At 48.2% G+C, this 11,737-nt stretch overlaps 1 long non-coding RNA gene across 1 annotated transcript; it reads left to right on the top strand.

The window, feature by feature from the left end:
• The first annotated feature begins 575 nt into the window (after nt 1-575).
• LOC119297966 lies at nt 576-4,194 on the top strand. The gene is made up of 3 exons (XR_005145777.1): nt 576-935; nt 1,045-1,142; nt 3,890-4,194. It is a non-coding gene; the product is annotated as an uncharacterized LOC119297966 (long non-coding RNA).
• Nucleotides 4,195-11,737: the final 7,543 nt, after the last annotated feature.

The following is an 11,737-nucleotide window of genomic DNA, read 5'->3' as shown; positions in this document are numbered from 1 at the left end:
TTATATATGTGCTATGTAATGAAAATCCGCGAACTTTGTCGAAATATATGCCCAAATTGGCCGAAATTTATCGTGTTTAGTCGAACTTCGCCGAACTGTGCCAAAATTTGCTATACATCTTTTATTTTTAAATGCGCCTGGGGGCGGGCCTGGGGCTGGCGGCTGGGGACCAACTCGCCCCAGGCCCAATTTTTGCGCCGGCTCATCCCCAGACGGCGATTTTAGGCGCCCCCTGGCGGGCCAACGGCTGGAGATGCTCTTACCCCTCAGGCTGGTCGTAATGAGAGTATCATAGGTAGTATCATACATGCCAACTAAGCAATTTTGATGAGGTGTTATAAAATTAAATGAGGAAAGAGAAGCTTGAGTATCATATCATGATACCATATCATATTAAATGATGTACTACTTTGTGTCATGCATGGCAATAAATGTAGTCATATATGATATCAACATATGATACCATGCATTACAAATGTAGTATCATACACTAGTATCATGTGCATGATACTAGTATATGATACTCCCCGTTACAATCAGCCTCAGCCCCTCGCTCTCCCCGCACCACACTCCCGTTCCCGTCACACTCTCGGTTGGTCATTCCTCTCCACCAAATCCCTAGCTCTCTTCCGACGGTGCGTGTGGCCGCCCCCCTCTCACCGGCGTCGCCGCCTCCCTCCAATGAAGCGCTTCGCCGCCTTCTCTCCCTCTCGCCCGTGTCACCTTTCCCTCTCCCCTGTGTTGCGTGCTCTAAGGCCAAGGAGGCGCGGGAGGAGCGCGGGCATGGCGGCCTTGTGCGCCTGTACTGGACGCTACCGTCCCCGATGGGCTCTCTACGCCAAAGCCCCCCTCCATCTCGACGGCACCCGAGATCGAGCCCGCACCGGAATCCCAATCGCCTACCACGCTCTACGCTCGACGGCAAGACCTACAAGGTGTGCATCTTCCCTGTAGTGTCTGCCTGGGTGGATTCTTGATTAGGAGTATAGTCTGTTGTGATTCTTGTGTGGATGGTATATGGTTGTGATTATTGATGGGATGCAGATGGGAGTAGGGATGCGTGTTGCAGAGGGAAGAACGATGGGATATGGACAACGATGCAGCTCCGGAAGAAGCGGCTGCCGCGTCTGCACTGATTAGCTGTAAGACAGTTACTCCAGCACTTACAGTACTGCGTCTCCTCAGTCTAGGTTTTGCAGTACAGTAGGGATGGTCTCTGTAACTGAAAGGAGTAGCACTGATTGGCATGAACTGTACTGTTGCATAGTGTACACGGTTTGAAAATCAGTGTATGTGGTTCGAAATTCCAACATACTCAGGGCATCTTCAGCCGCGCCCCCAGGAAGGCCTCCCCAGACATTTTTTTGCGCCGGCGTCGAAAAATCGACCTAGTCGCGCCCCTAGGAACCCGATTTTCGCCGGCCTGGACCGAAAACAGCGCCGGCGGACCCAGGCCGAACCCGGCGCGCTGGGGGGCGCCCGGGGGCGCCGGGGCAAACTGTTTTGGCGCGAAACAGCCGCGGGCCCGCCGCATCAGCGACACGGCTCTCTTCTCGACCCTTCGTCGTCCTCACCGCCTCGTTTCTCGCGGCGAATCAATGCCAAAGCTGTCGCGCTGCCGCGCCGGTCAGCCTGCGCCATTGATGCCTCACGGGCGGCGCAGTGAAAACCGGATGACGCGCGTCCCTCGCCCTCCCTCGCCCGCCACGCGTACACACGGCAGCACACGCACGGGCGGTGCATCGGCCTATATAAGACGCGCCCCAGCGCACTCGGCGATCTCACACTCTCTCGCTGTCGTCATGCCTCCCTCTCCTCTCTCTCGCCGTCTCCAGTTCATCACACCCATGGCCGAGCGCTTCCCAGGCGACGGCGCGGCGGCGAACGGCTTCGGCCGCCGCCATCTTCACGAGGACGAGGCTCGCCTCCTTTTCGAGGCCGAGTACCCGGTCCCGTCGGACATGCGGGTGCCCGGGGCGTGGAGGATCAGCGCCGGCGGCGTGCCAGTGCCCCCGGGACCCACTGGCGCGGCGCGGCGTGTGGAGATCGCACGCATCCGCGCGTCCCTGCCGCGGGCGGCGAGGGAGGGGCCATGGTACGTCCCCGACAGCCCGCTCTGGGAGCCCTACTTCCGCCGCCATCACGCCGAGCAGCTCGAGGCCACCAACCGCGTCGTGCCCTCCTGCAGGCTCAACTCCGATGGCCGGCGCCGGTGGTGGGGCGTGCCCGGCCGCACGTTGGAGGCCGTCCTCGAGTACATCGAGGGCGGCAACACGCTGCGCCTCGAGTACCCCGCTACTCCGTCCTCCTCACGTCGTCGTGGGAGCTCCTGGACGCCGAGGCGCATGGAGCGGCCCGGGGCGTCGTCCTCCTCGTCCGGCCGCTCGTCGGGCTCTCCCTGCCTCCGCCCCGTCAAGCCGGAGCCCCAGGACACGCCTGTCAGCGCGCGCACCCGCAGCTCCGCGTCCGCGTCGGCGATAACGCCTCCCCCGCCGGCCGCTTCGCCCTCGTCGAGCCCAAGCCGGAGCCCGGCCTCCCCGGAGTACGAGGAGATAGCCCGGCGCGGCTTCTCCGACGAGGACGCCATGCGGTGGGCGCGGGACGACTACCTCCGCGACGAGATGGTCCGGCAGCGCCGGGCCCTGGAGGAGATCGCCGCCCGCAAGCGTGGGCGCGAGGACGAGCACGGCATCGTGGTCCTCGACAGCGACGACGACGACGACGACGACGACGACGCCCCCGGACCGTCCAACCCGCCGCGCCAACCAGGGGAGGGATGCAGCAGGGACGGCGGAGGCGTAGGCGGGGGCGACGACGACGACGACGACGACGACAACGACGGCGGTGACTACACGCGGTTCTACAGCCTCCTCGGCATGTAGAACCGCGTGGGCGGGCGGCGAGGCGGCGAGGCGGGCGGCGAGGGAGACGGCGGGGGTAGCCCGCGGTAGTTTTTTCCTTTTTTTGTAAAATATGTTTAAATTTGAACGAACTCGCCGATGTTTGCGTTAAATTTGAGTCGTGTTTGCGCCGTATTTGATTTTTTTAAAATAACATGGGCGCCGCGACTGGGGGGCATCACGCCCTCAGTGCGCGGTTTAGCGTCGGTGCGCCCCCAAGGGGCGATTTTTTGCCCCTCCTGGGGGGCCAACGGCTGGAGATGCCCTCATCCATTATTGTTGCTAGAGTAGTGTTGTAGTACTGCTGCTAAAATAAACATAACTGAAAATGCACTTGAGTTTAGCAGATGAATCTTTTCAGTTTAGCATATTATTATTTTCAGATGATTTTCAGATGGAGTAATGCTTAGCAGATGATTTTTTTTCAGTTTAGGAGTGCTGTAGATGGAGTAGATGATTCTTTGATGCACGTGCTTGGAGTATTTTGGTCAGCATGTTGTTGATGATGCAATAGTTAGAGTATTTAATATGATGCTGAACTGGAGTAGATGATGTAGTAGTTAGAGTATTTAGATGATGCAAAAATTGTTTAGGAGAAGATGCATGCTGTCAACACTGGAATGAGCATAAAGAATTGTTTAGGGCTTGTACTATCAACACTGAATGCTTGTAGGGCTTGTTTCTGGAGGAGTAGATGATGCATGCATGTTAAGATTACTACTTTTGCATCTGCAAATGTTAGGTTAAGTTTAGTTCAGTGCAAGTGTTTCGTTCCTCTACTACTTCAGTCCAGTTCAGTTTGTATAGTTCTGTTCCGTTCTTGTCTCTACAGTTTGTTACTCTGCAGTACAATTAACTGGAGTACAGTTTGTTAGTTGTACAGTAACTGTAGTTGTTGTGAATTTAGAGTAGCTGCACAGTTTCAATCAGTTTAGCACAATAACTGCCTCTGCTCCTCCTCCTCTGAAATTAATTTGAATCAGTTGCAGATGAGAAGGTGTTGTCGGGTGAGGAGTGCCTGGGCCCGCAGTGCCTCCGGGCAGCGAGGAGTGCTTGGGCCAACACGGTGAGGAAGAGCACCAGCAGTGCCTCTCGGGGCGGGATGGTGGCCTCCGCCTGGGCGCCTGGCCGAGGAGGAGTGCCGGGGTGCGGCGAGCGGTGCCTGGGCAAGGAGCGGGCAAGGAGGTGGTGAGCACCTAGAGCGGTGAGCAGTGGGCGAGGCGTGAGTTGCGGGGCGAGGCACGAGGTGCTGCCGACGGCGAGGTTCAATCTCAAACTGATTTGGGAGTTGGACAATGGTGAGGGCAGAATTGTACTCTTATAGAGATTTGGGAGCTGTCGGAAATGCAAAAAATGTCTCATATTTTGTTAGAGGGAGCAGTATGTAGTTTTTTTCCTGTAAAATTCTATAGCCGTTTACTCTCTGAGCTAAAAAGTTGCTGGAGTTTGGTCCTACACTCACCATATGAACATATATCTTCAAGCTGAACCACCTAATTTAGTGATTATACATTATGTGGTCAAGATGTCGCATGTACATTTATATTTAATTTGGCCACAACAAAATGTTTTGAATTTGCTTGCTCCTATTATGGAGGTGGACATTCCTGTTACTGTCTCCTGACTTATCTAATTTGTACTTATGTTCAGATGGCCCTGTTTAATTTGATTAGTTTTGCAGGTACCCGTAAAATGGAGAGAAGTTCGTGATATAGTGTGGAAAGTAAATATTGCTCACACTGAACTTGCAAAATGAAGTTAGACCAGAACTGGATGATTGATGCAGGCGAACAAAATTAAGTTTTGAGGTACACATATTTGAGCACCATACCCTGCCAAGCTTCACATTTTTTTGACTGTAAGCATTACTTTGTGATTCATGTCTTGTACTATCTGACAGATGCAAAACATCAAGGATAACATTATAAACAATTTGAGTCTATACAAGTGTATGAAAGCATCATATACTCCCTCTGTCCGGAAATACTTGTCGTAGAAATGGATACAAATAGATGTATCTAGAACTAAAATACATCTAGATACACCCATTCCTCGGACAAGTATTTTCGGACGGAGGGAGTACGTGATTAGAAAGTCCGGGACACAAATTAAGAAGCATGACATGTACATACTGTTCATACAAGTTTACTCTGGAATAGCTCCAAAAGATTTCTAACATTAGTCTGAGATATGTACTATTAAAGAGGGGAATTTCCTCTGATTTAGTTTTTTTTTGGGTATTACCGACCCATACCATGATATCAATTTATTTCTTAACTGAATTAACAAAAAAATTTATCCTTAATAAAAGTCAAAATGCACATAATAAGTGGAGTAAAGAATATGTATGATCAGGGCTTGTTTTACCTTTTTTCTTCTGTGGTACGTTGCCCGTCGTTTAGTGTCTATCTTATCCCTTTGTTCTTGTGATGGTACATAATCGGAGCATCTTCCTTTTCTTTTTTCTCCTTATAAGCTGCCCTTCTCCGTGCGTTTATAATGTCCCTTTTTTCTGTTGATGAGGTCATGTTATGTTCTTCATCATCATGAATTGTATCAGCAGTACCTTAAACCGTATCTGGCATGTTACGGTCAGATATCATGGCATGCGATGGTTCTTGTGGAACAATCTTTACTGAAATGAGTAGAAAGGCAATTAAAACCAGTGGAGAGTACCTCAGACTTTAGACATCAAGAATTGCCCTTTCGGTTCTGCCGTGCTACTATACCTGGACTCCAGTTGAGGAGTTGATCAATAGTGGAGATGCCGCTAAGAGGGTGTTGGCTGGCATTTATCGCATCGATTGTTTCATTTTCCTTGCTATGTCGGTGTTGCTTAGCAAGGTTTACCCTTTACCAGCAAAATCCATACAGTGTAAGGTCATGTGAGGCTACCAATGTTACAACCATTTAATAACATCAGAAAAACCTCATCAACTATATGTATGTCCAATATGATAAATTATAAGAAATTATGCTCGCAATTACCTTGCACTGGCATTGCAGTCATTCGAAAATGATGATCAACATTAGAGATGTCAGCAAGAGGGTCTCGGGTAGAGGTATCACCAAGATGGGGTTGACATAGATTTGGCGCCTCCATATCTTCAAGCGGCATGGTCTTTCAGCGCTGGCGCAGTGGTAAAGCTGCTGCCTTGTGACCATGAGGTCACGGGTTCAAGTCCTGGAAACAGCCTCTTGCAGAAATGTAGGGAAAGGTTGCGTACAATAGACCCAAAGTGGTCGGACCCTTCCCCAGACCCTGCGCAAGCGGGAGCTACATGCACCGGGGCTGCCCTTTATATCTTCAAGCGGCATGGTCTTTCAGCGCTGAAAATGAAATTAAACAAAACATTAGCTCTTCCAGTTAGCTTACATAACTGCCTTCAGTTGATGAAGATTAAGAAACTGAATAGTTTGTGCGTGTTTTTCCAAAACTAAAATTTTAAAGCACAAAAGAAACTGATGTATACCTACTAATGTAGTGAATCCAAAAGAGCAACATATATGAATGAACCAGCAAATAATGTTAGCCTGGAAGAAGGCTGATATATATGAGGCTATCCTGGCAAGCATGAGCATGAAATCTACAAGGTGTCTGTTTTCTCTTGCTTGCATAATTACTTCTGACTTCATTTCAGTTTTTATAGCATAGCATTGCAACACGTAAAGTCCTTTTGGTTTGTATTTGTCTCCTCGCTTTGCCCTGTACATACTCACCGTGTGTTCAGGTGATATTATTTTGGGATAAGTATATTTTTCGTCCCTTAACTATTCCGATATTTTAGAAATAGTCCTTCAACTCTAAAATCAGTAAAATCTAGTCCCTCAATTGTTGAAACCGAATATTTTTCATCCCTCAAACTGCTTTGGATGGTTTTGTGCTGACATGGCATGGTTTTGACCGTTGACCTCGCCACCTCATTGTCCACCTCACCTTCGTCTCTCTCTCCTTCTCTCTCTTCACAGGAGCACCTCGCCATGACCCACGTGTGTCTGCTCCGGCCGCGGCCTCGCCTCTATGGAGCTATGCTCCTCCGCCTCGCCCATCTTGCACAAACGTAGTTAGCTCCGATTGATACAGCAAGACGCACACGTTTAGAGCAGCAATCAACTTGAACGATTCACCAGTGCGAAGCTAGCTAAGCTAATTGATTTACCACCGGCCAGAATCGCACCACTCCCACGCACGCAGCCAACCGGCCGGAAACACAGCACACACACACGAAGGCTGGCTATGAATGCCAAAGGCTCGTCTACAGACTGGTTGTCAGTGTGAAATAATATGGGAAGCGTAGAACCCTTTGTTTGGGCCGCATTGCATTATATGGAACATATGCCATGGCTTACAAGTTTGGATCGAGGCTAGATCAATCGGTTTACAGAGAGATATTCGGGAGAGGTTGAAACAGAAGAAGAGATAGAATAGGTTTACAATTCAAAGAGAATTCTATCCCTATACAACAACTAATTCTAACACTCCCCCTCAATCTAAACCTCATGAAGCTTTGTCAAGGTAAGATTGTACTTGAACTCATGGGAAAGTATCTAGTACTCCCAGGCTTGGGGTACTCCCTGTGCTCCAAATGTCCGAAAAACATTTTTAAATTGTTCAAAAAATTCTGAAAAAAAATGCAGCACGTTAACGGAACACCGATGTCTCTTGTCACAAAATTTCATATCAAAATTCGAAACATTGCTCGAGATACAAAAATGACAAGTTTTTGTACATAACATAAGTTGAGCTTTAGATTTGGCCCATTATCACATTGATGTCAAATTTGTCATTTTTATATATCGAGCAATGTTTCGAATTTTGATTTGAAATTTTGTGACAAGAGACATCGATGTTCCATCGATGTGCTGCATTTTTTTCAGAATTTTTTGAATATTTTAAAAATGTTTTTTGGCATGGGTGCACCGGGAGCACCCTAGGGGTGGGAGTACTTGATACTTTCCCTTGAACTCATCTAGCCGTCTCACGGTGAGTGGTTTTGTAAAGCCATCTGCAAGTTGATCTCCTGTGGGTATGAACCGAATGTCAAGTAGCTTTCGAGCTACTCTTTCTCTGATAAAGTGAAAATCAACTTCAATATGTTTGGTTCGTGCATGGAAAAGATGATTAGCTGAAAGATAGGTGGCACCAATGTTATCACACCATAACCTAGCAGCTTGTGGAGCTCTAATTCCAAGCTCATAAAGTAAAGTCTGTATCCACATTACTTTAGCTGTTGCATTAGCCAAAGCTTTATACTCAGCCTCAGTACTAGACCTTGAAACTGTAGCCTGTTTTCTTGCACCCCATGATACAAGGTTTGTTCCCAGAAACACAGCAAAACCACCTGTGGACCTTCTGTCATCAGGACAACCTGCCCAGTCTGCATCAGAATATGCAGTAACAAGCATGGATGAAGACCTGGTAATATGAAGCCCAAGTCCCTCTGAAAACTTAAGATATCTCAAAATTCTCTTGACTGCAGTCCAATGAGTAGTTCTAGGTGCATGTAAATATTGACATACTTTGTTCACAGAATAAGAAATGTCAGGACGTGTAAGAGTCAAGTATTATAAAGCACCTACAACACTTCTATAATTTGTTGCATCCTCTGGTCCAAGCACTTCTCCACTTTCAACTGTAAGTTTTTCTGAGGTTGAGATTGATGTACTCACAGGTTTATAATGTTCCAATCCCAGTCTCCTGAGAATATCGGTAGTATATTTGTCCTGTGTGAGAAGTATGCCATCCTTTACCTGTTTAACCTCTATTCCAAGAAAGTAGTGAAGATCACCTAGATCCTTAAGAGCAAACTCCAATTTCAGATCCTTAAGCAAACAGGTGGTGGCATCTGAGCTTGAACTAGAAACAATTATATCATCAACATAAACAAGCACAAATATAGTGATATTGCCTTTATTGTAAAAGAACAAAGATGTATCTGCTTTTGATGGTGTAAACCCAAGTTGTTGTAACTGCATGCTCAATCTTGAGTACCAAGCTCCAGGGGCCTGTTTCAAACCATATAAAGCTTTATCCAACTTACAGACATAATGTGGTGTGCTTTGGTTCTCATATCCCGGTGGTTGCCGCATGAACACTTCTTCCTCAAGAACACCATGAAGAAACGCGTTCTGAACATCTAGCTGCCGTAGGCTCCAACCTCTGGAAATAGCAATAGACAACACAAGCCGAATAATAGCCGCCTTAACAACAGGACTAAAGGTATCTTCATAATCAATGCCAAACCTTTGTTTAAATCCTTTAGCAACTAATCTAGCCTTGTACCTGTCTATACTCCCATCGGATTTTCTCTTGATCTTGTATACCCATTTACAATCTATAACATTATTTCCCTTCCTTGGTGGTACTAAGTGCCAAGTTTTGTTTTTCATGAGTGCATTGTACTCACTATCCATAGCCTCCTTCCATTCTTTATGATTAAGTGCATCATGCAAGTGGGTTGGTTCACCAAAACTACTAAGGAAAGCTCTTTTGACCCTGTCATACCTTACAGTACCATCAGTATATTCTTTTTCCTTGATAATACCTGACTGAGATCGTGTATGGCGTCGCGGAGCTGCTGCTGGTGAAGTTTGCACAGAAGATCCCGATGTGGCAGTCGCTGTTGGTTGCGCCACAAAAGATCCTGCGAGATCAGCTGCAACCGAGACAGCCGCAGGTTCCCAATCCAGCTCCCGATCCGAGGCGGATCGCGACGCAGACGTGCCAGGCATCCTGCTGTCGGTTCCTGGGTCGGCCCACGGGCTGGTGGCGCGAGGTGATTCGCCCCCGTCCGCTCCTGACGAGGTGGGCTCAGCATCAGGCCCCGCTGCACGCGGGCTGTCGGCCACCAGCGCGGCTGAGACGGTGGGCTCAATGCGGTCGGGCCTGTCAGCCGCCCCAACGCGATTGGCTGCATGCGGATGCCCGCGATCGTCCTCGGATCACGCGGCACTGGAGACAGCGGGACTGGCGCGGGGATCTACCTCGGATCGAACGCCGCTGCCACCGGAATCTGCATGGGATCCAGCGCCTTCTTTGTCTGTTTCTGCATACATGAAATCATGACCCGAATATGCACAAATATCACTAGAATCCGAATTTTTTATGGAATTCTTCACAAGATCAGCTTTATATAATTCTCCCCCGTGATCTGGAAGAAGGGCTATTTTAGCACGTAGGAGAGCTCCAGCATTTGGGTGAAGTTTGGCAAATGGAAAAAGAGTTTCATCAAAAACAACGTCTCTAGAGATATAGATACGGCCAGTTGCAATCTCTAAGCATTTGTACCCTTTGTGGAGATTACTATAGCTAAGAAAAACACATTGGGTGGATCGAAACTCGAGCTTGTGGCGATTATATGGACGTAAATTTGGGTAGCAAGCACACCCAAAATTTTTAAGAGAGTTATAATCGGGTGTTTGATGATATAATCGCTCTAATGGAGTGGAATTACCAATGACTTTACTCGGAAGACGATTGATAAGATAGGTGGCTGCGATAAATGCTTCATCCCAATATTTGAGAGGCATGGAGGCATGTGCAAGGAGGGAAATGCCAACTTCAACAATGTGGTGATGTTTTCTCTCAGCAGAGCCATTTTGCTGATGAGCATGAGGGCAAGAGACATGATGTTCAATGCCTATGCTACGGAAAAAGGAGTTGAGCTTTTCATACTCCCTTCCCCAGTCACTTTGGACTGCCAAAATTTTCCTGTTAAAGTGCCTTTCAACAAGCTTTTGGAATTCTTAAAACACAGAAAAAACTTCAGATTTGTGCTTTAACAAGTAAATCCAAGTAAACTTGCTAAAATCATCGATGAAACTGACATAATATTTTTTTTCTTCCAAAAGAATCTCTAGCATGACCCCATACATCACTGGAAATAAGCTCTAAAGGAGCATGGGACACACTGTTTGACCTAGGATAAGGGAGTTGATGACTCTTGGCACACTGACAAGCTTCACAAACAGACTCACTGGATTGACTATATGACAAGGGCAAATTGCCTTTATTAACTACTTGTTTGACTATGACTGATGATGGGTGTCCTAATCTTTGATGCCACCGTGCCAAAGAGGGCTTGATGACAGAATAAGCATGACGACGCTTGTGGTTGAAAACTCCGGATGAGATGGGGTAGAGCCCTCCAATGCATCTATCGTGATGTAGAAGTTCCCTCATTGCCAGATCCTTTATAAAAAAGTAACGAGGGTGAGTTTCAAAGAAGACATTATTATCGGTGGCTAAACGAGACATAGAGGCAAGGTTTTTATTAGCTTGTGGAACATGAAGGACATCGTTTAGAACAAGATCACATTTAAGAGTAGGAGAATTAATAAAAGCTTGACCAATGTGTCGAATATCCATACCTCCACCACTTGCAGTGTGAATCTGATCGTTGCCAAGGTATTTCTCCCGGAGAGCGAGTTGCTCTAGTTCACCAGTAACGTGGTCGGTTGCACCGGAGTCGACGTACCACACGCCATCGCCCCCTTGCTCGCGCATAGCTGCAGCAACAAGACGTGCGTCGGGGACAAAATCTTCATCATACCGATGCCATCAATCCAGAACTTCATGTCCTGCCTTTTTGCAGAGTTGGCACCGAGGGCGCCCCCAGGAGGAAGAGGAGCGGTGGCCGGAGTTGTTGTTGATTTGTTAGTGTTATTGTAGCAGCCGCCACCAGAGCTGTTGTAGCCGCCATCTCCCTGAAGGTGGCCACGCCCGCGCCCACCGGTGCGGGGCTGCCCCTGGTGACCGCGCCCATGGCCACGACCACGGGAGACAGCGTTGGCAGAAGATTGGCGAAGGCTGGTGCTGTGAAGAAGACTGAGGCGGG

Source organism: Triticum dicoccoides, chromosome 5A (genome assembly GCF_002162155.2).
Source record: "Triticum dicoccoides isolate Atlit2015 ecotype Zavitan chromosome 5A, WEW_v2.0, whole genome shotgun sequence".
Taxonomy (NCBI): Eukaryota; Viridiplantae; Streptophyta; class Magnoliopsida; order Poales; family Poaceae; genus Triticum; species Triticum dicoccoides.
This window is presented reverse-complemented; position numbering and strand designations above follow the sequence as displayed.